This window comes from Lepisosteus platostomus, chromosome 16 (genome assembly GCF_059453375.1).
Source record: "Lepisosteus platostomus isolate fLepPlt1 chromosome 16, fLepPlt1.hap1, whole genome shotgun sequence".
NCBI classification, from domain to species: domain Eukaryota; kingdom Metazoa; phylum Chordata; class Actinopteri; order Semionotiformes; family Lepisosteidae; genus Lepisosteus; species Lepisosteus platostomus.
In genome coordinates, this window is record NC_142626.1 from 6,386,791 (window position 1) to 6,411,849 (window position 25,059).

Sequence of the window (25,059 nt, forward strand, 5' to 3'; positions counted from 1 at the left end):
ATTCCCACAGCTATAAACCTGCTTTATTTGGAGAAAAAAAATCATTGCATATTTTATTTATATTTATATTTTATCTCCTAATGCATGTCTCTTATTAGGTAATGGGTTCATGTGGTGTTAAATGTATTGCGTGCTTTGTTGATTCTGCCTGCAAAGTAAATTTCGGTATCTGGGACAATAACAGGAAGGAAGCTCATTTTTGGTCCAAAATGAATCCAAAACTAAGCAGCTGTTTGTGTTGGGAGAGCCTGGTGGGGGGGGGGGGTGTCTAGCCCAGTTGCTCTCTCTGACCTCTGACCCCTGTTTCAGTGGAAGGTCTCTTAAGTGCTGGAGCACTGTTCTGCCATCACTACGGCCAAAAGAGAGGAGAGAGAGATGGGTGATGGGAAAGGATGCAGCAAGAAGGGGAATGATGGGAAGGGAGGAAGGAGGAAGAGAGATGGATGATGGGAAAGGACGCAGCAAGAGGGGGAATGATGGGAAGGGAGGAAGGAGGAAGAGAGATGGATGATGGGAAAGGACGCAGAAAGAGGGGGAATGATGGGAAGGGAGGAAGGAGAGAGGAGTTTGGAGGTTCTGTTCTGTAGGGTACCTACCGATGCAGCGCATCTTGGTGTGGTCGAGCCTGAAGCCAGGGTTGCACTCACACATGGTGCCCAGGTAGGAGCGCACGCAACGCCCGTTGGCACAGCTGCACTCGTCCGAGTCCTCTTCCGAACTGTCTCCTTCTGGGAGAGATGGACAGTGAAGGAGGAGGAGACAGAGAAACAGGTGGTGGAGAGAGAGAAAGGGATGATGGGAAAGGGCACAAGGCGGGATGATGGGAAGGGAGAAAGGAGGGAGACGTATAGGAACAGAGAGGAGAGAGGGATGATGGGAAGGGGCATACCATGAGGCGGTATGATGGGAAGGGAGAAAGGAGGGAGACATATAGGAACAGAGAGGAAAGAGGGATGATGGGAAGGGGCACAGCACGAGGGGGGGATAATGGGAAGGGAGAAAGAGTCCTCTTCCGAACTGTCTCCTTCTGGGAGAGATGGACAGTGAAGGAGGAGGAGACAGAGAAACAGGTGGTGGAGAGAGAGAAAGGGATGATGGGAAAGGGCACAAGGCGGGATGATGGGAAGGGAGAAAGGAGGGAGACGTATAGGAACAGAGAGGAGAGAGGGATGATGGGAAGGGGCATACCATGAGGCGGTATGATGGGAAGGGAGAAAGGAGGGAGACATATAGGAACAGAGAGGAAAGAGGGATGATGGGAAGGGGCACAGCACGAGGGGGGGATAATGGGAAGGGAGAAAGGGGCACGTGAGATGGAGCAAGGGACGGGTGGCAGGAAGACATAAGTAAATGAGAACGAGAGAGTTAGGGGGAGGGACAACATAGCAACATGCTACCTAGGTACAATTCTGACCCTGATGTCCCGAACTCTCTCGTACCTTTAACAGTCAATGTCTTGACTTCATACGAAGTAAAAGACTATATGTATTAACTATACTATAATAAACTACAATTTACTATACTATAATATATACTATATTAAAAAATAACTCTTTAATTGACTAGTCAGGTTGAAATAGAAACCAGAAGGCCCTGCGGGATCTGGACTGGAGAGCCCTGCTTTAGAGGGATTTAACTGGTCATTAACTTGATGAGACCCAGAATCCAGGAGCACGCAGGCCGTTCGCCCAGTTCTGTGCAGTAACTAAGCCCAGAGGCGTCTGGGGCCCGCTGCCCGGGGCCGACGACGCAAGCTCACCGGGCTTGTAGTTGGAGAACGCAGCCAGGAACTCGCCTTCCCCGTCCGACTCGGTGTCCAGGTGCAGCTCGCACAGCCGGTTGAAGATAACTGGCCGGGACAGAAAGGGAGATGGTTGGCCCCCCTGTCCGCCTTGCAAACGAATCGTCCGGGCTTCGCACATTCGTAGACACAGAAAGGCATGCTGGGAGGGAGGGGGCGCAAACCAGAAAACTGCGCCCCCGGGTACACCAAGCAGCTTTCCAATCATGCGATGTGTGCTGGGGACATTGACGATGGTGACCGGTCATGAATCCATGATTTGAACCGGCACTGATTTTGCAACACAGGGTAACAGTTCTAGCCTGCTTGTACGCATTTCTTACGAACAATACAACGGTAACAATTTAAAAATATATATATATTTTTTTAAATGGGAACCGTTGTCCCAGTTTCTCAGACCGGGTATTAGATCTCGGTGACAAAAATAAATCCACTGACGGTATCGAAAAATTTGACAACATTCCGAATTAGGCACAAAATACTTTTGGGAAAATGCTGGAGAGTCTCCGTGTTGTCGAGGGTTTGCACAAATTGTGACATGAAGCAGCCCTTCCTGCTCACTAGTCCCTGTCATGACTAATGCACTGAGATGTACGAGCGAATAAGTACAGGTTGTGCAGCAGACATTTCAGCGCAGAAATGTTCCGGCGTGATCCGCAGGCAGAGTTAACCAGTGAGCAGTATTTGCCAGTGAAACCGCCTGGGAGAGAAGAGCAGTATTTCTACTGGATTAGAAGAGCTGGATTCACAAGCCTGCTTGTTTAGTGTCACAAGGCCTAGGTTAGGTTACCCTCATCCTAACCCTAACCTTAGCCCTAGCCCTAGCCCTAGCCCTAGCAGCAGGGCAGGGAATCCTGATAGCTTGACTGCACCCTGGGTTGCTGGGGGAGTCTGCTGTACTTCTTGGAAACTCTACCATGGCGAAGGTGCAGCAGATGGGGGTACTGTACCTGAGTTGCGCTGGGGGCAGGTGCGGCACTCTGGACCCCACCCCCGGCCGTAGTGGCAGCAGCACTCGGAGTAGGTGACCCGCAGGCGGTTCTGGGGCATGCTGCAGATCAGGTCCTCGTCCACCTGCAGGAAGCACACGTCCTTGTGGGCAGCAGTGTGGTCTGGTGGAGGAGGAGAGGGAGAGAGAGAGAAAGAGACACAGAGACGCCTTACAGGTCTGGGAGCGCCTTCCCAGAATGCCCTCGCTGCGGAAGAACGCTCGCGTCAAGAGCTACTGCGTGTTCTGGGGGCGGCTTGTCAACTTGAACGCCTGCTTAGCTTCACCGGCAGCCCCACTGGAGACTGAGCAGGTGTGAGCCTGGCCAGTACCTGGAAGGGAGACTCCTGGGAAAGCTGAGGCTGCTGCTGGAAGAGGTGTTAGTGGGGCCAGCAGGGGGCGCTCACCCTGCGGTCTGTGTGGGTCCTGATGCCCCAGTATAATGACGGGGACACTATATTGTAAAAAGGCGCCGTCCTTCGGATGAGACGTAAAACTGAGGTCCTGACTCTCTGTGGTCATTAAAAATCCCAGGGCGTTTCTCGAGAAGAGTACAGGTGTTACCCCGGTGTCCTGGCCAAATTTCCCCCCCTGGCCTTTACCCATCATGGCCTCTCTGAACTGGCTCCATCACTCTGCTCTCCTCCCCACTGAGAGCTGGTGTGTGGTGAGCGGACTGGCGCCTCATCCAGGTGGGGCTGCGCACTGCTGGTGGTGGAGGGGGATCCCCATGACCTGTAAAGTGCTATATTGGTGTTGTTATTACTCAAAACGCGTCTCTGAGGAGCAGGCCAGGCCAGATGGCGTCACTGAATCCGTTCTTGAACCCCGGACTGCTTCCGGATCAGCTCTGAAACAAGCCCCCTCACCCGCCTCCCCTCCCAGATCCTGCTGCCCAGCCTTTGCTGACGGAGGCAGCTCTTGACCTTTGGATCGGTCCGGTACAGCGGCCAGGCTGGCGAGACGAGCCGAACAGGTCTGCTCTGCGGTCTCATCTCTGACCTGTTTGCAGCACATTCTTGTGTTGACGAATCACCCAGAAGCCAGCAGGCGCGTGCGAGAAACCAAACAGGGCCAACGGGGCTCTTGTGCTCTGGTATGTTCTGTATTAATCAAGGGATTTCAAATCTCCTGAGAATGCATCACTAAGACCTTTAACACCTGACATTGATCCGTTTTAGCTAGATTTGTACGGCATACTGCTTTGGACTTTCTATAGGGACCTTCATTCGGATTTGAATCAAGTGTGTAGGATTGGTGTGCAAATCCACACGCATATACCTGTTTGATAAACCTGGTGACATTTTTAGCTGCTGCAACAGTACTTGCATACAGAAGATGTAGGAGAACAGCACTGTTCAGAAGCCGGAGAGAACACCCTGAGAGAGCAGGCAGGCATCTATTTAAATACCCGAATTACCTTCTGCACCCCTCCAAAGACTGCTGGAATGCACTGGAATTCAATAATGGTGGAGTGTATGGAAGTGTTGTTGTGCTAGGCTTAAAGAATTGAAAAAAAAATGCTTAAAAATCAGCCCTACATTCTCGTTTTCACGATGCAGATAAATGGTAGACGTATTTCTAAATAGTAAACTGTCACATGGGAATTAGTGCTTACTGCCTCATCGCTTCTGGGTCCCGAGTTTGATTTGGGAGTGAGATACCTTCTGGGTGGAGTCTGCATGGTCTGTCCCATGTTCTTGTGAAGAGTGCACGTGTTCTTGCCCCTACTATTGGGAGTCAATCCTGATCGCTCACAGCACAGCGCCCCTCCCTGGACAGGGGATAGCTCCTCCACCATGACAGAGTTCTACATCTTCCACATGGCCTACATTGCGGGGGGGGGGGTGGGGGGGTGATGTGATGTCACTGCTAGATGTGATGTCACTGCTGGAACTGGCTCAGGCGCGCTGAGGCCCGTTACAGTCAAACGGGTTGCTTCCTCTTTCTCCCACCTTCCAAAGACCTGGCGTCTCTGAATTTATCCCTGTGTGCTTGTGTGTGGTACATCGGTATGGGGTATCGGGGTATCGGCCTGCCTTTAGCCCTAGGCATCCAGGACTTTCACCAGGAATGAGAGCATTTTTTGGGGGGGAACAGGCGAACCGACAATTTGGGGATCGGATCCTTATAGCCGACAAAATCCACACATTCCACTGGAACAACAGATCCTGAAGTCAACAGACTAGCCGCCCTATTCACCCAATGCTGACCTTCGTCTTCGCAAATACAGCAGCCTCACTCATGCAGTTTTAGAGCATGCAATAAGTATTCTTGGTTTTTGATACCGAAAACACTCACGGCCAAGTCAGATTGAAATGTAGAGGGGTGCTCTCTTTCCATGGTGTTAAACTATGAGGTTAAATGACATGCGCTAAGTTAGCCGTTTCCCCCAGTTCATGAAAACATAAAGAAGTTATAAATGAGAGACAGAGAGCTGGCCTGCCCAGCTCATCTAGTTGCTAGTGGATACAGTAAGCGACCTACTGACCTTCAATGTGAAGAGAATTTCACTGCTTTCCTTAATATACCCCAATCTAGGGTCTGATGTTTATTAAAGTAGTCCGGTCAATTCTTTCTTCCAACAAGCACTCTACTGAGTCTGCCCATTTGGACTTTGTCCCTAAGCCCTACATAGGCTCAGAAGTCCTGCAGGCCAGGCCTGTTCCAACCCATAGGGGATCCCTGGTGCTCATCATCACCTCTGCCTGTGGTGTAATAGTTCTTTAGATCGACTTTTTTGACCTCTTCCCACATCTTTGCTGCTATTTTCAGTTAACAGTACCCAGAAAGGGAGGGTATAGAGGTGCAGTTGCGGGCGTTACTGCCTTACAGCGCTGGGGCCCTGGGTTCAGGTCTGGACTCGGGGTGCTATCTGTGTGGAGTTTGCATGTCCCCCTCCCCCGTTGGCATCGGTTTTCTCTGGGTGCTGCAGTTTCCTCCCACGGTCCAAAGACGTACTGGTCGATGTAACTGGCTTCTGGGAAAACTGGCCCTGGTGTGAGTGTGTGTGTGCCCTGTGATGGACTGGCGTCCCGTCCAAGGGGTATCCAGCCTTGTGCCCACTGCTTTCTGGGATAGACTCGGGCCCCCACGTGATCCTGAATTGGATGGAGCAGTTAGAAAATGGATGCATGGTTATAAGAACCCCACTGATGAACACACTCCCGTTTTGTATTATTCCTAGTCTTGCTACTGACAGCTACTGTGTATTTAACTTGAAGCCTGCCTGCAGGATTGTCGCCTCTCCTTCACATCGAGCGGTACTGCTCAGACTCCTAACAGGAGCTCCGTAACGACACTTTCTGTGTGCACATTTCATTATCATGTAAATCCCTAAGATACCACCACATGTGACCAGAAAACATCTTTAATTATAGATCTTTATATATATAGAACCTATAAATATATATTTTCAGCTCAACAGTAAACTGGTCACTTCATCTTTTGCTAGACATTTACAAAAAAGATTTAACAGTTTTACAAACTGTAATAACAACTCTCTGCCAAGATCCAAGGGTCATAATATTGTTAAGGATCATCTCCAGGGTGTTGTAATTTTATGAGTTTTATGGATGTTAAGGAGCTGATGATATGGTCTTATTACAGTATCTCAGCTTTGAACGAGAAGAGTAAAATGTTCCTCTTTAACTCACATCTTTTTTGGGGGGAACTGAACTTGGCCATTGAGCACAAGCGCTAAAACCATTCCAGATAATCAATTTAAGTGGAGGAGATGAGAGATGAATCGCTTTGTGTGGGTATTAACCGACTAGAATCGGTAATGCCACAATGCTGAAGATAAGCCGAGATGATATTAGGGGTTTTCTAGAAGCAGAATGGTGTACCCAACATGAATATTCGGAGTACACTGTCTACACAAAATACAAACTTATAATTCAGTCAACAGAGCATTTTTTTGACTACCCTGTACATTCAACTAATATACAGCCTCTTCACAAGTCAACCAGATACAAACATCAAAGCAGTATATAATCTATACTGTAGTATTGCCTAATATAGTGTTTTTATAAAGTCTAAAATCTGGAATATAGACTACAGGACAACACTTTGGATCAGGGATTTCAAATGGAATTTACAACTATTATGAGAGAACAGTCCTGTCAGGACCACATTCCCTAGAACCCTCTGGGGGAGTGAGCTGCTGCTCTCAAGTCACCTGACCAGTTGCAGGAAGACAATTGGTCAGGTAACGGTTCAAAACCCAGGAAGCAGAGGCGTCCTGTGTCAGTCTGTGTGAATGGAAGCCTACTGTCTTGAGGGGCTGAGGGCGGAACCCCTGTCTGCACCAAGACCTGAGCCAGGTAACTTCTGCTTACTGCTTTTTTTAAACAGTCATCTGATCCATTGTCTTTGGGCGACCAATCAGGTGACGGAGAGCAGCGCCTTACTGCTCCAGAGGATTCTGGGAAATGCAGTCCTGACAGGCCTACTTATAAGGAGCGCTAACTTATATATATATTCTGAAGCATTAAGGGCGAGACCGTGATGAAATATTAACTAGGTTCTGCTGTCGACTGGAATTAATAACAACATCATAATCCTGACCACAGCCTGAATCATGACAGTCCTAACTCAAAACATCTAGTTATGCAACATTGTTTATAACTTTGCATTACATCATTAACAACATTATTTTAGACATGAATACATGCTATAATATACAACAGTATCCTATGTTATTACTTTTTATAGTAATTTATATTATGCAATATCATATTCCTATTATATTACATTGCGGCGCCCTTTCGTACTGAATACAAACTTTGAACCGTTTTTTTAACCTGAATGGTTCACCACTCAGAAAAAGGGATGGGTGTCATGTTATTAACGGGCAGCGGGGCGAGCGCCTGTACGCGGTTAATCGTTTTGTGAGGCCATCACCGCCAACGGTTGCCGGGTCACATCTTTTCAGAGCTCAGCCACCTCCAGATGCAGGAGAACAAGGCGCTTCAACGGAAAGCAGCGTAGCAGCGTCAAGCGCCTGGCAGGAGGGGGGTCATTAAAAGCCGTTAAATGGATTAAGCCGCAGGGCACTGATCCCAGCTGCGCCCGCGCGTGCAGAAGTGCCAGGCAGGAATAGCAGATCCAGGCTCTCTCAGCTTTCCTGCCCAGGAAGATCACAAGCGGGCGAGCCGATCACAGAGCGGGAGATCAGGTGCAAGAGAGAGAGAGACAGAGACATGAGGACTTGAAGGAAGAGAAGGTCCTTCCCCACTTTAAGAAGGACGAGGAAGAGGAGGGAGTTAGCCTGGCTAAAGGTGAAAGGGCAAAGGTCAAGGGGCAGTGCAGTGCCTAGGGGGTGGACTGCTACAGTATTGTAACAGACATGGATGGTGTAAAATAATTTTGCCAAAAAAGTTAAGACAATATCAGAAAACCCCTTGGTTTTAATTCCCCAAAGAGTATATAAAGATATTCATGGGGGATTGTAGATATCGCAGTCACGTTTTCATAAGCCCAGAGATACTGTAGAGTACAGGGTTCTGAATTCCCTTTCAGTGAATCATATGCAGTTTTATGACCAAAGGCTTTTGAACAAGAACTTACCTTCTTTTACCTCTCCTTCTAACTTCAGATATTTACGTGACCCAAGTTTAGTTTTTACAGGTTCTAACCTTTAGTATTTGTAATAAACGCTTTGAAATTCCTGAGAAATCAAAAGTATAAGGCTTGCTATACACTAGAGGTTAAATATGCGATGGTATAGATTCTGTAAAAACACTGAAGTACAGCATTGCAAATATTACAGTCAATGCTATAATATGCTGTATAATATATAATGTGCTACAGTGTCTGCTGACCCTCGTCATGTCTATCAAAGCAGGTGAATATCAATATCAATATTGATTTTGATACGGTAACACCAAGACACCCTCTCCTTTAGGGCTTTCATGTCAGCTGGAGGACGGACACCCAGAATTCCAGATTATGGGGGCTGACATCCCTTTGTTCCCAGTTGCATCGGAGATCTTGTGTTCCAGTCGGAAATGAGTTAGCCAGAGTCGGAAGGGTTTGAACCCGCACACCTCTGCCCTCTGCATCCAAGCAGAGGCTTTTCCGTGATGAGATAACAGCTTGGAGGCTGAGAAACACGCATGCTCGACGGGTTCTTCGGTGGGGGTAGATTCTATACTTGTTTGCTGGTGTACCATGGTAAAGGTGGATTGCAGTGCAGTAAAGCATGGTAAAACCACAGTGAAAACGCAGGAAAGCTCCGCTCGCACAGGAACAAAGCTGCTGCCCATTTTTTTGGGAAAATGAACCCAAGAGCAGGGGACAGGTATACCAGATGGACACAAGCAGGGGAAAGCAGGTGAAACAGAAATCCAGAGTCTGTGGTCAGAAACTGGCTGTGGTCAAAGCTGGTACGGACACTGTAGCGAAGCACAAACAGTCTGTACAGCAAGCCGGGGTCTAAGCTGAGATTACCAGTGTAGAGAGAAAACAGAGCAGGGGGTGGTCCAAAAGACATGGTAGAAAACAAAACCATGTCAGGAATCCGAGGAAGTACAGGACAGGAGATGGGGGAATTATAAAATTGAGGGGCTTCGAGCAACACTCGTAGAGCAGACTCAGTCATAGAGGTCACCTCTGTACCCCCTTCCCAGCAAACCTTAGACATTCTGCACCACCTGGTGCGGCTGTTGATGCAAATCGCCCTGCAGGTGATGCAGGTTTACTGGTGGACTGCACTTCCCATGGGAACCGGTACAGTGTGACAGGCTCGGGGAGGGGTGGCTGGTTACTGTGGCAAATGCCAGCTGACCCTGCAGCGCTCCAACCCCCTCCACCCCACCCCACTTCCACAGTGGGAGCAAGCCTGACAAGTGACAAGGACTGGACAGCACTGCACACACACGAACACCAAGCAGCAGCCATGTTACCCTGCAATTCACATCTGGCAAACTTCTGAAGCTCATCAGGAGTGATCCTGGCAAGTACCTGGAGGGGAGACTCCTGGGAAAAACCAATGTTGCTGCTGGAAGAGGTTATAGTGGGACCAGTAGGGGGTGCTCACCCTGCGGTCTATGTGGGTCCTAATGCCCCAGTATAGAAATGGAGACACTAAACCGAGGTGCTGACTCTCTGGGGTCATTAAAAACCCCAGGGCGTTTCTCGAAAAAAGTAGGGGTGTTACCCCAGTGTCCTGGCCAAATTCCCCACTGGCCTTTAGCCATCATGGCCTCCTAATAACCCCCCTCTCTGAACTGGCTCCATCACTCTGCTCTCCTCCCCACTGAGACCTGGGGTGTGGGGAGCGGACTGGCGCATCATCCAGGTGGGGCTGCACCCTGCTGGTGGTGGAGGGGATCCCCATGACCTGTAAAGAGCTCTGAGTGGAGCCTCCAGAAAGGCACTATATAAGTGTAAACGATTCTTATTATAATCACAGGAAACATTCATGGGGGGGTGTTGATTTTCCAGAGTTTTACTGCGCTTTCCTCCTTTCCGCGATTCTGTCAAGCTATGAAATTTCGCTCTTCCGAGTGGCGAAACTCAAGTTTTACCGCCTGCCTCCCCGACAACTGAACAAGCACACGGCGCACAAAAAGCAGCCGCAGCCCGCCCGAAATTTGGGATTGGGGAATTGGGAAAGGGAGGGGGAGAAACCCGCAATCTCCCGCAATCTCGATTCCCGGTGACGACCTCCTCCCGGACGCACGCGACGCCACGCTGATGGCTTTCTGCTGGCCAGTCGGCGGCCTGAAGGAGGCTCTGTTGTGCCGAGGGTCGGCCCCGACCCCCTGGGCCCGTCACTAATGGGGGCACCCCCCCCCCTCCTGTAGTCAGTACGTGGCCCAGCCTGGCCAGCACCACTCCCACCCTGGCAGCAGCTAGCCCTCATGCTAAAGTTGCTCAGCAGCGTTTGATACCCACCGTCATAGACGCACTGTTTGAGCGCAGCGCTGAAGGTGAAGGGCTGAGTGCAGATGCAGTGATAGGAACCAGGCGTATTGATACACACTCCATTCTTACAATAGGATGGGTCCTGACATTCATTCACATCTGCAAGGGATCACCACAGACATGGGGGTTACACAAGGCAAAAACAATCCAGGTACATCGCACAGGTGTCTCTCTCTCTCTCTCTCCCTGCTGTCTCGCCCCAACAAGCGGCACGGGCAGGCAAAAGCAGGACCGCCTCGCCTGGGTCGAGCCCCAGCCCCCCCCCCCCCCCCCCCGGCCATGGGGGACGTGGAAGAGGGGTGGGGGGGTAGCAAAAGAGGCATGTGTTTTGCCCCCCAGGGCGAAATCAAAGGAGGGGCTTGAAATACAACCCTTCCTCGCGCCACAGGCATGTGCGCGCACAACACTCGAGCAGACTCCCTGATCGGCTGGCTAGTCAGGCAACTGATCGCGCTGATGACTGCAGGTGGTGCAGGGCGGAAAGACGGGGCGGTCTCGTTGGGTGGAGGCAGTGTGGGGGAGCTGATGCCGAGACTCGAAGTGACGTCATAAAAAGGACAAAGAAACCAACAGGCTCTTTGATTTCTGGGGGTTTGATGGATGCAGATGCAGATGGATGCAGCATGACCACATACTGTATAACACCTGATACACACTCATTCCTGCTCTGCTCACATGTCACAATCTGGGTGTTTTGAGTTACTCAAAACCTGTGCTTTTCTGCGCAGCGATTTTGCACTCTGCAGGGCCTAACGGTTGAAGTCCAAACTCAAGAGATAGATCACTTTTTTGGCCATATACAATGTCTTGCATTATGAATGTGTCTTTTCACATACCCCAACTTGCTCTCCATGAGACACACAGACAGGGAGAGAGAAGCTGGGGGTCAGAGCACAGGGTCGGCCATTTATACAGCACCCGTGGAGCAGTTGGGGTGAAGGGCCTTGCTCCTTGCTCAGGGGCCCAATGGAGTAGGATTCCTCTGCCGGTCGCGGGATCTGAACTGGCAACCTTCCAGCCACAGGCGCAGATCCTGAGCCACAGTGCCATCGCTCCGCCCGAACTGGTGTCAGGTTTAAAAAAACAGCACTATAAAGCCTTTTCCTTATCTTCTGTGATAGACACAGTGTCAGGTGGCCTCTGTCTATCTGATTTTCAAGGATACCTTCTATCGAGAGTCTCCTAGCCTACTTAGAACTAACAGATAAAGACGTGTATATGCTGACAATCTCTCTCAAGACAGACGAGAGATATCTTGGTAAACTGATCATTGTCTTGTGACAGTTCTGTGGCTTTCCCATCATCATTTCCTGGGGGCCAGTACTATAGTAAGCAGGTGAAAACAGAGTAGAGACCCCCTAGAGTCCACAGCAGGAGTATGGTAAAATTGTGGTAAAAGCGCAACATTTACCAGTGTAAAGATCAATAAAAGGTGTCCGGTTTGCATCCTGCATTACAAAAAGTGGCCAAAACACATACTGGAACACATTTATCAAATGTTAATGACCATCAACAAATATGCATTTTTAAAACGCATATCATTATATCTCAGACATCTGTCATTATATTTCAATGTATACTGATGTTACTCCCGCAACGTTAAAAGACGGATTTTAGACTGCATTCAGATTTCCAGTATCTGGGCACTGTGCAGGATGCACGTTCTACCAATGAAGTGCATTTTCTGCATTGCAATGTTTTTTCACGTGTGCATTCGATATGTTTTAATCTCGGTCATTCCATCCGTATGGCAGCAGGTGATGTACTGTAGTTTCCATATGTGTGAACTATGGAAGGAAGGAAGACTGAGGAATGTGTGATCCCTGCTCTTGATGTGCAAACCTGTTTCTCTCAACACTGCAGACAACATTCGGAATTTGCCTCGTGGTTGGGACATGGCTGAGCTGTGTGCGTCAGTCACACTTACCTGTAACGTTCGGGAGACAGTTATCATCTCATCCTTCTGCTCTGACTGAACTGCCCCAGCTTAGATCTCCCCCCCCTCCCTGGCCCTCCCTCGTTAATCGCCCATCATGGATTATTCAAGCGCAGGGGTCGTACCAATATTCATATTTTCAAAGAACCCCTTTCGCCTCTTTCAATCAGACAGGGATCGCTTGAAATTGAACGGAACCTGCCAAAACCAGGGACGGCGCAATTCGAGGTCTCCTGTCCCTCTTGTTTTCATCTTGCTGTTAATACCTATTGGCTGACGGGTGACCTCCCTCCGTCAGCCCGACTGAGGAGATCCCCTGCTCGTCTGACGCCCCGAATCTTTTGCAGGATCGCGACGATCGATTTCTGCCTGGCCAGGCAGGAAGAACAAGGGCACAAGTCGGAAACCACAGAGCAGTGCACTTAAAAGTGAGAACAGGGGGCAGGAGCCTCTACGCTTAGAGGAGTGGGAGTCTGGAACACGCACCCAGCCACGTCACTAAAACGAACACCCTGGCCCCCTCTTATTTGTAGCTTTTTTACGCTCTTATCACAGCCTTGCCGAAACCAATTTAAAAATATACCGGAGTAACACTACATGGCCAGAAACACATTCAAAAAGATGTCCACCCATTATGTGAAATCTGCTTATTCCTGGTAAGAGTCGCAGTGACTCAACGCCTATCCCTGGACGGGCCATCGGTTCTTAAAGGGTACGCACACACGCCCAAGCACACTGGGACATTTTAAAGACCCCAACACGCCATTGGAAGACGGGGCAACAACGGAACACCAAAAAAGGGACCCGGGACCGAAGAGCTGTGAGGTGCGTATTTAAATATCAGCGCACATATTTAACAACTAGAAGTTTCTACAATTCCTAAATTCCCTATTTTGGGCCTCTTTTGTTCTTGAAAAAAGAAAAACCACAGTAAGTGCCTCACACATGCTTTTCATTGTATGTTATATGCGATGTCTATGCTGTAAGGGGCTGACTGGTGTAACATGCACCTACAGTAGTTTAAGGGATTAATTTACCCCTGTTCCCCTGTAATTTACCCTGGGTGAGCTCTGCTACTAAACCAGGAGCCGCGATCGGTGGAAAACCACATTCAGGAAAGGCACAGATTTCAGATCGTCAGCGCTTGGTTCATCCCGAAACAGACCCAGGGAGAAGGACATCCAGAACAGACTAACTCAAGCTGGAAATGTCTTTAGGATGCTTCACAACATTTGGAAGTCACCCCAATATAGTACTCGCACCCTGCTGGAGCTATACCAGAGCTGTGTCTAACCCTAACTCTTCTGTATGGCTCAGAACGTTGGGGCATGGCGCAGGGAGATCTGAACCAGCTCACAACACTTCATCCCACAGGCTTGGGAAGGATCCTACGCCTCTCCCGGAACAAGGACTACCTCAGGGCGAAGAAAGGCTAGCCCCCCCATGCCATCGAGAGAGTACGGCCACCGTCGGGAAGAGAAGACGGGGGAGACGGATCGCGAGAAGGGAGAACTCCATCACTAAGGCTGCCCTGCGCTGGACTCCTGAAGGGGGAAGACGCCAGCGAGGAAGACCCCGAAACCACCTGGCGGAGATCTGTGGAAAGAGAACCTGCAGGCCGTGAGCCGAAGCTGGGATACCATAGAAAAACTGGCTAAAGACCGACGGATCTTTGCTGCTGCTCTACAAGCCAGCAGGCGTGATATAAGAAGACCCCAGGGAGACTGGAGATGAAGGCCAAGGGAGGAGGAGGAGGTCCCGTCTTGCGGCGGTTTTCAACAGGTCCCTTTCCATTTTAAGCAACACCCGCCAGCTTAAAATCGCGCTGAAGGGGTCGGGGTGGGGTCAGGGGGTTGGGGGGGTTGGGGGGCAGTCCTTCGAATATGAAGATGGGTACGCCCTTACTCACCACCCTGCTCCTCGGGGGGGATGCAGCTGTTGCGGTCGGTGGCCAGGGTCCAGGGCAGGGAGCAGATGCAGTACTAGGACCCCAGGGTGTTCAGGCAACGCCCGTTCTTGCAGTTGGCCGGGTCCTGGCATTCGTCCACATCTGCAATGGCACCCTGCCGTGTTAGGAGGGGGTGGGGGTGGGGGATCGCCTCCAGACGACAGCACACAACACAGAACGGGGCTTCCCAAACTCACTTCCCAAAGTGTGTCCAGCGATGGACTGGTGTCCCGTCCAGGGGGTGTGTGTGTGTCTAGTGATGGACTGGTGTATCGTCCAGGGTGTGTGTGTGTCCTGTGATGGGACTGCTGTCCCGTCCATGGGATGTTAGTGTGTGTGTATCCTGTGATGGGACTGCTATCCCGTCCAGGGTGTGTGTGTGTGTCCTGTGATGGGACTGGCATGTCCAGGGTGTGTGTGCGTGTCAGGTGATGGACTGCTGTCCCATCCAGGGTGTGTGTGTGTGTGCGCGTGTCCGGTGATGGGCTGCTGTCATGTCCAGGGGGTGTGTGGGTGTGTGTGCGTGTCCAGTGATGGACTGCTGTCCCGTCCAGGGGTTTGTGGGTGTGTGTACGTGTCCTGTGATGGGACTGGCATGTCCAGGTTGTGTGCGTGTCCAATGATGGACTGGCATCCCCCGTTCAGGGGGTGTGTGGGTGTGTGTGCGTGTCCAGTGATGGACTGCTGTCCTGTCCAGGGTGTGTGTGGGTGTGTGTGCATGTCCGGTGATGGACTGGCATGTTCAGGGTGTGTGTTTGTGTCCTGTGATGGGACTGGCATGTCCAAGGTGTGTGTGCGTGTCCTGTGATGGACTGGCGTCCCGTCCAGGGTGTGTGGGTGTGTGTACGCGTGTCCCGTGATGGACTGGCGTCCCGTCCGGGGTGCGTGGGTGTGTGCACACGTGTCCAGTGATGGACTGGCATCCCGACAAGGGGGTGTGTGGGTGTGTGCGTGTCCTGTGATGGACTGGCGTCCCGTCCAGGGTGTGTGTGTGTATGTGTGTCCAGTGGTGGACTGGTGTCCCGTCCAGGGGGTGGCCTTACTTTGTGCCCTGTGCTTCTGGGACAGCCTCTGAGGTGCTGTGGCCCTGACGAGGAATAAGCATCTTTCTGACACTTTCTAAATCTCGAAGAGCCGCGCCGCGCTGCTGCAGTGTACCGGCCAGGACCGGTCTGCTGCCCTTCAGAACAGGACTTCACCCCTTGCCACGTACCTACGACCGCGGGCATCACACACTTCTTCTTGGACGAGTCGGAGGCCCAGGGGGGGGTGCAGGTGCAGAAGAAGGAGCCCCTAGTGTTGACGCAGGCCCCGTTGGCACACAGCGACTCGTCGTGGCACTCGTCCACGTCTGGTGGCACAGAACAGCGCCCGATCAGGGCAAGCTCCCCTCTTCATCGCGGCACCACAGCAGGGATAGACCCAACTCTCGTCAACTGGGGGGCAGGCCTGCATCTCAGGCTACCCGTGACCCCCAGCTTAGTAAACGACGGTGGGCTTTTAAGTGACGTTTCAGAGGCGTGCCCAACACCAGTGTTTTGTTTTTTTCAGCTAGCCTAACCTTGCTCCTATACAGCACATAGGTGTTCAAACAGAGATCTTCGACACAGCTTTTAATCATACAAACAAAAAACGACATGGCCAAACGTTTTGCCCTTTCAAAAGCCGTTTAGCTGGGCGGAGTGGTTGGCCTTGCGGACTGGGGTGCTGTCTGGGTGGAGTTTGCATGTTCTTCCTCAGTTTGCATGAGTTTCCTCCTATAGCGCAAAGACATCCTGGCTGGGGGGTTAAGCGGCTTTGGGAAAATGGGTCCTGGTCTGAGTGTGTGTCTGTGTCTGTGTGCGTCCTGTGACGGACTGGCATCCTATCCAGGGTGTACCCTGCCTTGTGCCTGTCGCCTGCTGGGATAGACTCTGGCTCCCCAGTGACCCTGAATTGGATAGAGCCGTTAGCAGATGGAAGAATGGCCGGAAAAGCCCTTCAATTTGCAAAAGCCCCCAGCACAGTGCCAGCTGTACCTGTTGGTTTAGGCAACGAAGGCAGAAGAGAAAAAATAAAATCTTCGTCCCCTGCATGATCGCCCCTGACGCTCAGATGCTCAGACGACAAGACAAGAAGAAAGGCTTGTTATCCTTCTCTCTGACTGGACTTGTCAACACTCTCCACTGCTTTCCCAGTTACTATCATTACCAGGTATGGAGACCGAGACCGGATAATAGCTGAGCTACAAACTGCATTGCCTTCAAGGAACGCCCGGAAGGCAAAGAAAAAGGCTATTTTCCTTTTTGGAATCAGAAGTTCACCTCATTGACCATTCGCCTAGTTAACTAGTTAACGATTTGGCTGTTGTGACCTGTGCGGTAGTGAGTTGTTCGTTTTTCTGAGGACGTCATCCAGCTGTTTCTTGAAAGACGTTCAGCTTCAACCACATGGCTGAGCAGCGCGTTCCACACTCCCACCACCCTCTGTGTAAAGAAGAGCTTGCTGTCCTGACTGGAGGATCTCACCCAGCTGTGTCTTGAGAGCAGCCAGGGTAGGGGCTTCAACCCCACCGCCACACTCCCACCGCCCTCTGTGTAAAGAAGGGCCCCCTGTTTTCGCTTTTAAATGCGTTCCCACACAGCTTCCACTTGTGCTCTCTGGTTTGGGTTTCACTCTTCGGTCGCTGACTGGAAATCAGCTGTGCTAAGGAAAGTTGGGGATACCTCAGACCAGCTCTGGTGGTGCTCAGGCAGACAGGAGCCTGTGCTTGGGAGCAGGCAGTCAGGCCAACCAGCAACCAACAAGCTCAGGATGATGGGATGATACTCTTACTGGCTGAGCTGATCAGCTACCACTGAGGTAAACAGACTGTGCCAGTGGATTGCAGAATGACTGCCCTTGCGTGAGACGTGTTTGATTTGATCAATGAAGGCAACTCGTCTGTCTTAATTCTATCGGAACCATTTAGTGGCTTAAACAGCAAACGTTTCTTCTGCAAAGCTCCAGTGAGTTATAGGGCAAACCGTTGGATGTCTGCTCCAAAATCTGGAAAAATATTACCCCTTTTTTTATTTTGTTTTCCCAATTTGGGGTTTTATTCTGGAGGGCTAAGAAAACTGTCCCAGGACCTGCTTTTATAAAGCCTCCCGCAGGATCTGTCTTTGTTCTATGAGTTTCAGTGTTTGTATCCGCAGGAGACGAGGAAAAAAACTGCGGCACTCCACACATGCTACAACTTGCAAAACTGACTTTCAAAGGAAGAAAACGGAATGTTGTTTGTTGTTTTGTTTTTCTCATTTCTGTGTTGGCTGTTCCTTTCTAGTGTGTGTAGTGAGACAAACAAAAAAAGTTCAGACTTGGTGCCCTAGGAGTTCCCTTGAATTCAAGCCTCTGCTGTCAGAACTTTCCAAGTTACAGGGGAACTGCAACACCATTTTTAAATTTTGAGGTTAGAAAAAGTCGGTAGTGATGAGTGCATTTCAAACTACGGTGAAAGTAAATTGTGCACAGTAACTTGTAAAACCTCCTGTTTTCATCATTTCAAGGTCTGCTCAGCGCCATGTTTCTGCGATTCAGAACGAGGCAGCAGGACTTCCGGTGAGGTGAAGCGGCCCTGTGACCCTGTAAACAAGCAGGCTTGTGGATCCAGCTCTTCTAATCCAGTAGAAATACTGCTCTCCGGTTAACTCTGGGACTAGTGAGCAGGAAGGGCTGCTTCAAGTCGCAACTCTCATGAAATCTCAACAACATGGCAACCTTACAGCACTTTCACAAAGTTCATGATTTTAGACTTAATTTGGAATTTGTCTTTTTTTTCTAGAACGTCAATGAATTTATTGCGTTCCGAGATTTAATAAACGGGTGTGAGACGTTAGGACTGCAGCTCCCCTTTTATGCAAGACGTATAAAGGTGGAAACTGCCTCTAGACTGCTGAGAGTGGGTGACGTTTGAAACAGTTTTCTCTCTCTCAGGCCTCTTTGAGGTAAAGGCACTGTCTGGTACCATGTTGAGAAACAGCTGGTCGGGGCCAGGGACGAGAGCAAGAGTTCAAACCTCTTCCTTCCTGCTCACTAGTCACTACAAGCAAATGAAAAACGTGGTCTCCTAACAATGTTAATTATTATGAGTGTGTTTTAGTTAGTCGGCAGGTTGCTCTTTTATTCTAATGCTTAAAAGTACCTAAAAAATGTGTCGCCTTGTATGAGCCAGTTTGATGAAAATATTTTACTGCTAATATCGTAGTGAAATTCGCTTGGTCTAAAGAATGTTTACACTGTTAATAGGGCTGTGTTTGCGTCAATAGAAGTTTTGTTGCCTCGCTCTGAAGCGCAGGCGATGACAGCAATATGGCATTACACATACTGCGAAACTTTGTCTCTTTTTGGATGTAAACTGGAGCTTATACACCATCTCGTGTTCTTGGTAGTTTCATTGTGCTTTGACATGCATTCGTCATTGCTGAAGCATCATAACCCCGAAATGTTAAAATAGCTTTGCAGTTCCCTTTAAAGATGACCTCTATGCGCCCTCTTGTGGCTTTGGGTAGAACCACCAGCTACATCTCACCTACCTCTGACTAAAGCTCAGACAGGCACCACAATAGAGAGAACAGAATTACCAATGCACTCCAGCAGGTTACTGTCGTAGTAGAAGCCTTGCTGACAGTAACACTCATACCCAGGCTGTGTATTCACACAGTGGCCTTCTTTACAGATCTCTTCCTTGAACAGCACACACTCGTCGATATCTGCCAAGACACAGAGAGAAACCAAAACACCCAGCAGGAATGAGACAAAGCATTCATGTGAGAAGAGAGAGCCTGAAACTGCACCTACTGTGTGCCAACAGATGACCATGCCTTCAGGAGAGCTTACTCCCCCGAAGTGCTCAGTTTGGCAAAAACCATTAAGATATGTTTAATAATAATATTAATCGACTCAAAGCTCTTTACAGGTAATAGGGATCCCCTCCACCACCAGCAGTGTGTACCCCCACCTGGATGATGCGCCAGAACGCTCCCCACACCCCAGCTCTCAGTGGGGAGGAGAGCAGAGTGATGGAGCCAGTTCAGAGAGGGGGGTTATTAGGAGGCCATGATGGGTAAAGGCCAGGGGGGAAATTTGGCCAGGACGCCGGGGTAACACCCCTACTCTTTTCAAGAAACGCCCTGGGATTTTTTAATGACCACAGAGAATCAGGGCCTCAGTTTTTTTGTCTCATCTGAAGGACGGCGCCTGTTTACAGTCTAGTGTCCCTGTCACTATACTGGGGCATTAGGACCCACACAGGCTGCAGGGTGAGCATCCCCTACTGGTCCCATTAACACCTCTTCCAGCAGCACCTTTATCTTTCCCAGGAGGTTTCCCAGTCAGGTACAGGCCAGGCTCACAGCTGCTGAGCTTCAGCTTTTGTTTGAATACAATTAGACTTTGCATTTTCCACCACAATGCTGGAGAAGGGTGGCTGTTGTTGTTGACAAGCAGTTTATTGAAGCACTTACGCTGAGAAATTAAATCTGCAGGATCTCTATAGTGCACTCCAACAATCAACATGTCGGGCACATTAATTGCATTAAGTAATACATTTTGTGCTGAGACAAACCAAACAAAACAGCTTGTATTGGAGGGGGAAGTTCAGCTGTATAACAGAAATAGGGGTGTGTATGTATCTCTTGTTTTAGCAAGAACCTACCTCTGTGCGCTGGCAGCCCATACTCTGTGATGCTCTCCTCGATGTAGAAGCCTCTTCCAATCGGACACAGGGAGTGGAACTCCGCTGCGGAAAACAAGCATCGGAAAGGAGCTTCAGGGAAAGAACACGACGGCGTCACAGTTTAAAACGTTGCTGCCTCGCAGCACTTGGGCCCTGGGTTCAGATCTAGACCTGGGATGCTATCTGGGTGGAGTCTCCATGTTCCCCCTGTGATCATGTGGGTTTCCTCCCACAGCCCAGAGACATGCTAGTAGGTTAACTGGCTTCTGGGCAAACCGGCCCTGGTATGAGTGCATGTATGGGTGAGTGTGTGCCCTGCGATGGACTGGCATCTTGTCCAGGGTGTACCCTGCCTTGTGCCCGTTTCTTGCTGGGATAGGCTCCAGCTCCCCTGTGACCCTGAACTGGAAGATGCCATTTGAAAATGGATGGAAGGCTCATTAAGGCTCACACTGCTGGTCCAGATGCACACCATTTTTTACACACCTTTCCATAAGGGAATTATTATTTCACCCTTCTATAATATCATTTTCCACGATGACTGAAACAACGACCTTAGACTGTTCCCTTATGTTAAGAAAGCAAGCAGCACAGCGACTTTCTTGGAAACTAGATGCTGGCATTTATATTCTCCAGGTCCGTATGTTCTTCTGCCTTGTCCTGGGGTGTGCCTGTCCTCGTTCTATTCATGGGAACACTGAGGGTATGCCTGTTCATGTAAGCAGGGTCTCAACGTCTGCAAAATGAATGATTTGGTCTCTCCACTGGGGGGGGGGGTTGGCTGGAATCAGAGCAGAGCTGGATAAAAATGAGACAAGGGTTGCTCATTTCAACTTCCAAATGATCTTGCACAGAAGATATGGATCTGAGACGAATCTGTAGTAGTTAGCGAGTGAGCCTCTCCCTGCCCCCTGCCCAAGTACCCACTACCCAGCACCAGCAGCTCAGCCTGCACTGGAATGGACGCTCCAGGTTCTGTGTCAGCAGTGTGGGGACTGACAGTTTTATTGCCCATTTCATTACAGTGGGGCATGCTGATCACAGAGCAGAGAGAGAGAGGGATTCATGTTGTTTATTGTAGCTGATTACTACACATTTGTGATTGTTGTTGTTTGTTTTAGTTGATCAGTATTATTTTACTTAACTTAAAGCCAATGCATTAGTGCTTTGGTATATAAGAGAGCTTTACTTATGTCTTATAAACTGAATACTATAGTATAAACTGCAGTAGATTATGTGGCGTCCAACTTGGACTTGGTTGTATGTGAATCTGGCAACTGGCGATGGTCCTCTGCACTGAACCTTCGCGAATGTCTAGACCCTGCTATACTGTTCTTTTGTATGTGACTGGTGTGACTGATCCAGCTCAATGATGAACAGAAGTTTAAATAGAAAGAATTACGACTAGATCTGATTTAGCGAGGTTAGAAAGCTTTGATACTGCCTAGGTTCAGAACTAATTTAATTAGGCCTCATTTCTTAGCGTCAGTCTCTTATCTTTTTGCACGTTATTGGTGGAAATAAAGCTGCACTGACAATTGAACTGATAAGACTGAATTTAATATATTTCCCCAATCATTTTAAAGGCTTGTTGCAAAACTGGACACGCACACAGAAGTGGGCTGAGTTAAGGGTGGGGGGAGTAGACAGTCGTACCGGAATTGTGGACGGGACAGGGATAGATCTCGCACCTGTCCCCCCAGCCCACCCCGACGGTGCAGCAGCATTCCTGCTTGGTGATGTTGACGGCCAGGACACTGTCGCAGAATACTGTGTCGTCCAGGTTCAGATAGCACTCCTTCTTGTCGTCGTCGTCCGTCTCGATCTCTGCAGAAGAAAACAGGAGCTTGTCATGCTGGCACCCCCCCCAAGGATCACCACTAAGCCCCCTAGCTAGCATCGCCACAGCATCCAGAGGAGTTTCTACTGGTTGCAGGGGTTATCTGATCCGACAGGAAGCCTGTTCCACCTGTCCACCATTTACGACCCAACCCATCTCAGGTGGAGCAGGCTTCCTGTCGGATCACGTAACCCTGGCAACCAGTACCTTGGCAGTGCTCTGGGCTCTGTTATAGAATTTTGCTCTGAACCACAGCTGAGTTCCCAAGCTTTGTGTTCCCTTCCGTGTGTTACTCTATTGGCTTCCTAGCCTACCTTTGTCTCAATTTCACCTTTCCACTTGTGCTTCGCTCTCGAGTCTACTTGGATTTCATTCTTCCTTTGTTAGACCACAACTCTGGACTGTTTGCTTGCTCGTATCCACTGTGCTGCATCCTCGAACCGCTGCTTTTCCCCCCATATAAGCAGAGGCCACTACAAAGCTGGCTAGCTTGCCTTCACTCATGACCTCCTTGTATAAAAGCATGTTCTCCAGCTGCCCATGGTCTGAGTAGTCCTTGTTTCCTCTTGCAATTCTTTACACTCGAAGCAAAGGTCTTGGTTTCAGAAGGAGAAGATTTGTTTCAGGGAGTCTTTAGCACTGGATCTGGTGAGGATCCTTTTAGCGGGGTGTAGCAAGGTGCCTGTTTATTCCACCCCAACCCACAAGAGGGCACCCATGTCTTCTCAATTCTCTGAATGTGGTTCCTCTCTTAGTGAGCAGAACAACCTGCCAGCTCATGTTTCCTGTTAGCGGGTGGAAAATCCAACACTTGATTTCCCAGCTAATCGCTTGGAAACGCATAGATCCAATGCATGATGAATTCCCAGCTAATCATGTTTAAAGATACGGATCAATTCAAATGCTGATCCGTTACAGAGGTGATTTAAGAGGGCTACGTTAAAAAAAAATCTTCAAACACTTCTTCTCACAAGGACCAGACCAGAGTTTTAAACCTACTGCTTTCTTAAAGGTGTAATGAAATCTGTACTTGGATGCTGGAATCAGGGGATTTTAAAAAGCAGGGACACCTGAGTGTGGCTCAGCTGATGAAGGCAGATCAGAGGATGCAGGCATTCTTCGGGTGGTTTAGATCTGGACAGCATCATTGCGACTGGGATTCTCCCCAGAAACCAGGTTACACCACAGGGAGAGCATTGTTGGGGCTGAGTCTTCTCCATAGGGAAGCAGCTCCTGTTGCTTGCAGGGTAAGTGCTAGCTTGGAGTAAAGACAGCTCCTCAATTCAGTGCTTCGCTCTAAAGGTTTGAAGTTGATGGTGGCCTGTTTGTTGAAGGACATCAAGAGGAGGTCTTTATCATTCCTTTGGATTTCCAATCCATGACTGTTAGTATCTAGGTATAACAGATCCTCCTGTCACGTAGCCCGCTTGCTGAGGATTCACACACATTAAACCCATCTTCTCTCAGATATTTATATGGGAGGTACTTACTGAGTTTCGGACCAACCTGATATCTTACCCTTCCTGCCCGAGTTAGGTCCTCAACCTTCGCTGTTCCACTTTCCCTGTTACATCTTGATTAAATAGATTTTTAAATCACTGGCAGATCCTATTTGGCCAGAAGACAATACTTGAACTTCAATCATCTGGCAGTCAGAAACGGCAACCTTCAGTTTTAATTTTCCTCTTTACTTGAACAGTCTCCGTAAATGCCCCTTGTTGTGCCTAACCCGAGATATCACAGTTCTATCTCCCTGGGTGTGGCCACTCTCCGTCTGGTTTTGTTCTCCTGTCTAACGAGAAAAATCACCTTAAGGTGCTACTGAATCCTCTCATTTCCATGTGAGGAATGCACCCCGAGACACTTCTTTGATTCTCAAGAGTTGACACGTTGCCCCAGCTGTATGAGCCCAGCTCATCACTGCACTCCTTCGTGTCACATCAGGAATGCCCGACAAAGCCGATAACTGTCAGTTACACCTCTCGGCAACATTCGGCTTTTTGATGACCCGGCCACTCCGCCATGCCTTATGGGATGGGTAGCACCGAGTGATGATGTCATGTGTTTCGGCGGGTCACCGTTTAACCAAATCGCCATGAAGGCCCTGGCTGACTAACGTTCCTCCTACCCCTTTGGCAGAATGCCTACTGGTCAGGGAATCCCAGCTACGGTAACTCAAGACCCAGGTTTGATTCAGTGTTGTCTGGGCCTAAGGACTCATGGTGTGTTCCGAGTGAATACAGTTACTGGTTGAGTCCTGGCTGCAAAATAAAGAAACAGCAGGGAAGGTGGCAGGTCTTTTTTCGCAGATCACAGATGTAATCTACCTTCACAGCTGTGCTTGTCCTCTGAGCTGATGAAGCCCTCATGGCACAGGCAGATATAGTTGCCCTCCACATTCTGGCACAGCCCGTTCGGCTGGCAAAGACTCCTGTCGTGGGCGCACTCGTCGATGTCTACGAGGGGACAGAAATAACATGAAGCCAAGGCTGCCAAGATTTCACCTTTACTATGACCAAGAATATATATATAAAAAAAAAGTTTTCCTCAATGCTGATCCAGACCTTACAAGCAAAGGAGGCAGAGAGTCTACGTGGCCTCCTCTTGTCTCTAAACATCGTTGTTCGGCCACAGAGCCGTACAGATCATGGACTGGAAACCGGATAGGCATGGACCTTGTTTCAGAATATATTAACGCAGTTAAAGATCTGTACTAGGCTGAATAAAAACTCATTCCACGCTGAAAGGGAAAGAAAAGAGACAACGTTTCGGCTGTGGAGTCTTCTTTGGGTGTCACATACACCTTTACCTGTTCCTGGACAAAAAGCAGTTGCTACGCTATGGAGGGTTTAGGATATTTCAGAAAGCTGCACAGTGCGACAGGAGTTCAGGAGGCCTCCAGTCACTGGACAAAATTTT

At 49.4% G+C, this 25,059-nt stretch overlaps 2 protein-coding genes and 1 pseudogene across 6 annotated transcripts in view; 1 reads left to right on the forward strand and 2 right to left on the reverse strand.

Moving 5' to 3' along the window:
- LOC148646745 (NACHT, LRR and PYD domains-containing protein 3-like) overlaps window positions 1-25,059 on the reverse strand; it is a 2,700,574-nt gene that overhangs the window by 1,927,315 nt on the left and 748,200 nt on the right. The gene's annotated exons all lie outside the window — the stretch shown is intronic.
- The window catches only part of LOC148646773 (NACHT, LRR and PYD domains-containing protein 3-like), a 305,400-nt gene that overhangs the window by 73,425 nt on the left and 206,916 nt on the right, over window positions 1-25,059 (forward strand). The window lies entirely within an intron of this gene.
- Window positions 1-25,059, reverse strand: part of LOC148646775 (latent-transforming growth factor beta-binding protein 3-like) — a 59,750-nt pseudogene that overhangs the window by 4,124 nt on the left and 30,567 nt on the right. The window contains exons 8-17 of the transcript XR_015927787.1: window positions 24,468-24,649; window positions 21,957-22,127; window positions 20,280-20,363; window positions 19,207-19,335; window positions 15,819-15,956; window positions 14,567-14,707; window positions 10,692-10,820; window positions 2,752-2,913; window positions 1,760-1,849; window positions 597-725 (exon numbers count right to left, since the gene is read on the reverse strand). The product of XR_015927787.1 is annotated as a latent-transforming growth factor beta-binding protein 3-like (transcript). The remainder of the gene's footprint in view (window positions 1-596; window positions 726-1,759; window positions 1,850-2,751; window positions 2,914-10,691; window positions 10,821-14,566; window positions 14,708-15,818; window positions 15,957-19,206; window positions 19,336-20,279; window positions 20,364-21,956; window positions 22,128-24,467; window positions 24,650-25,059) is intronic.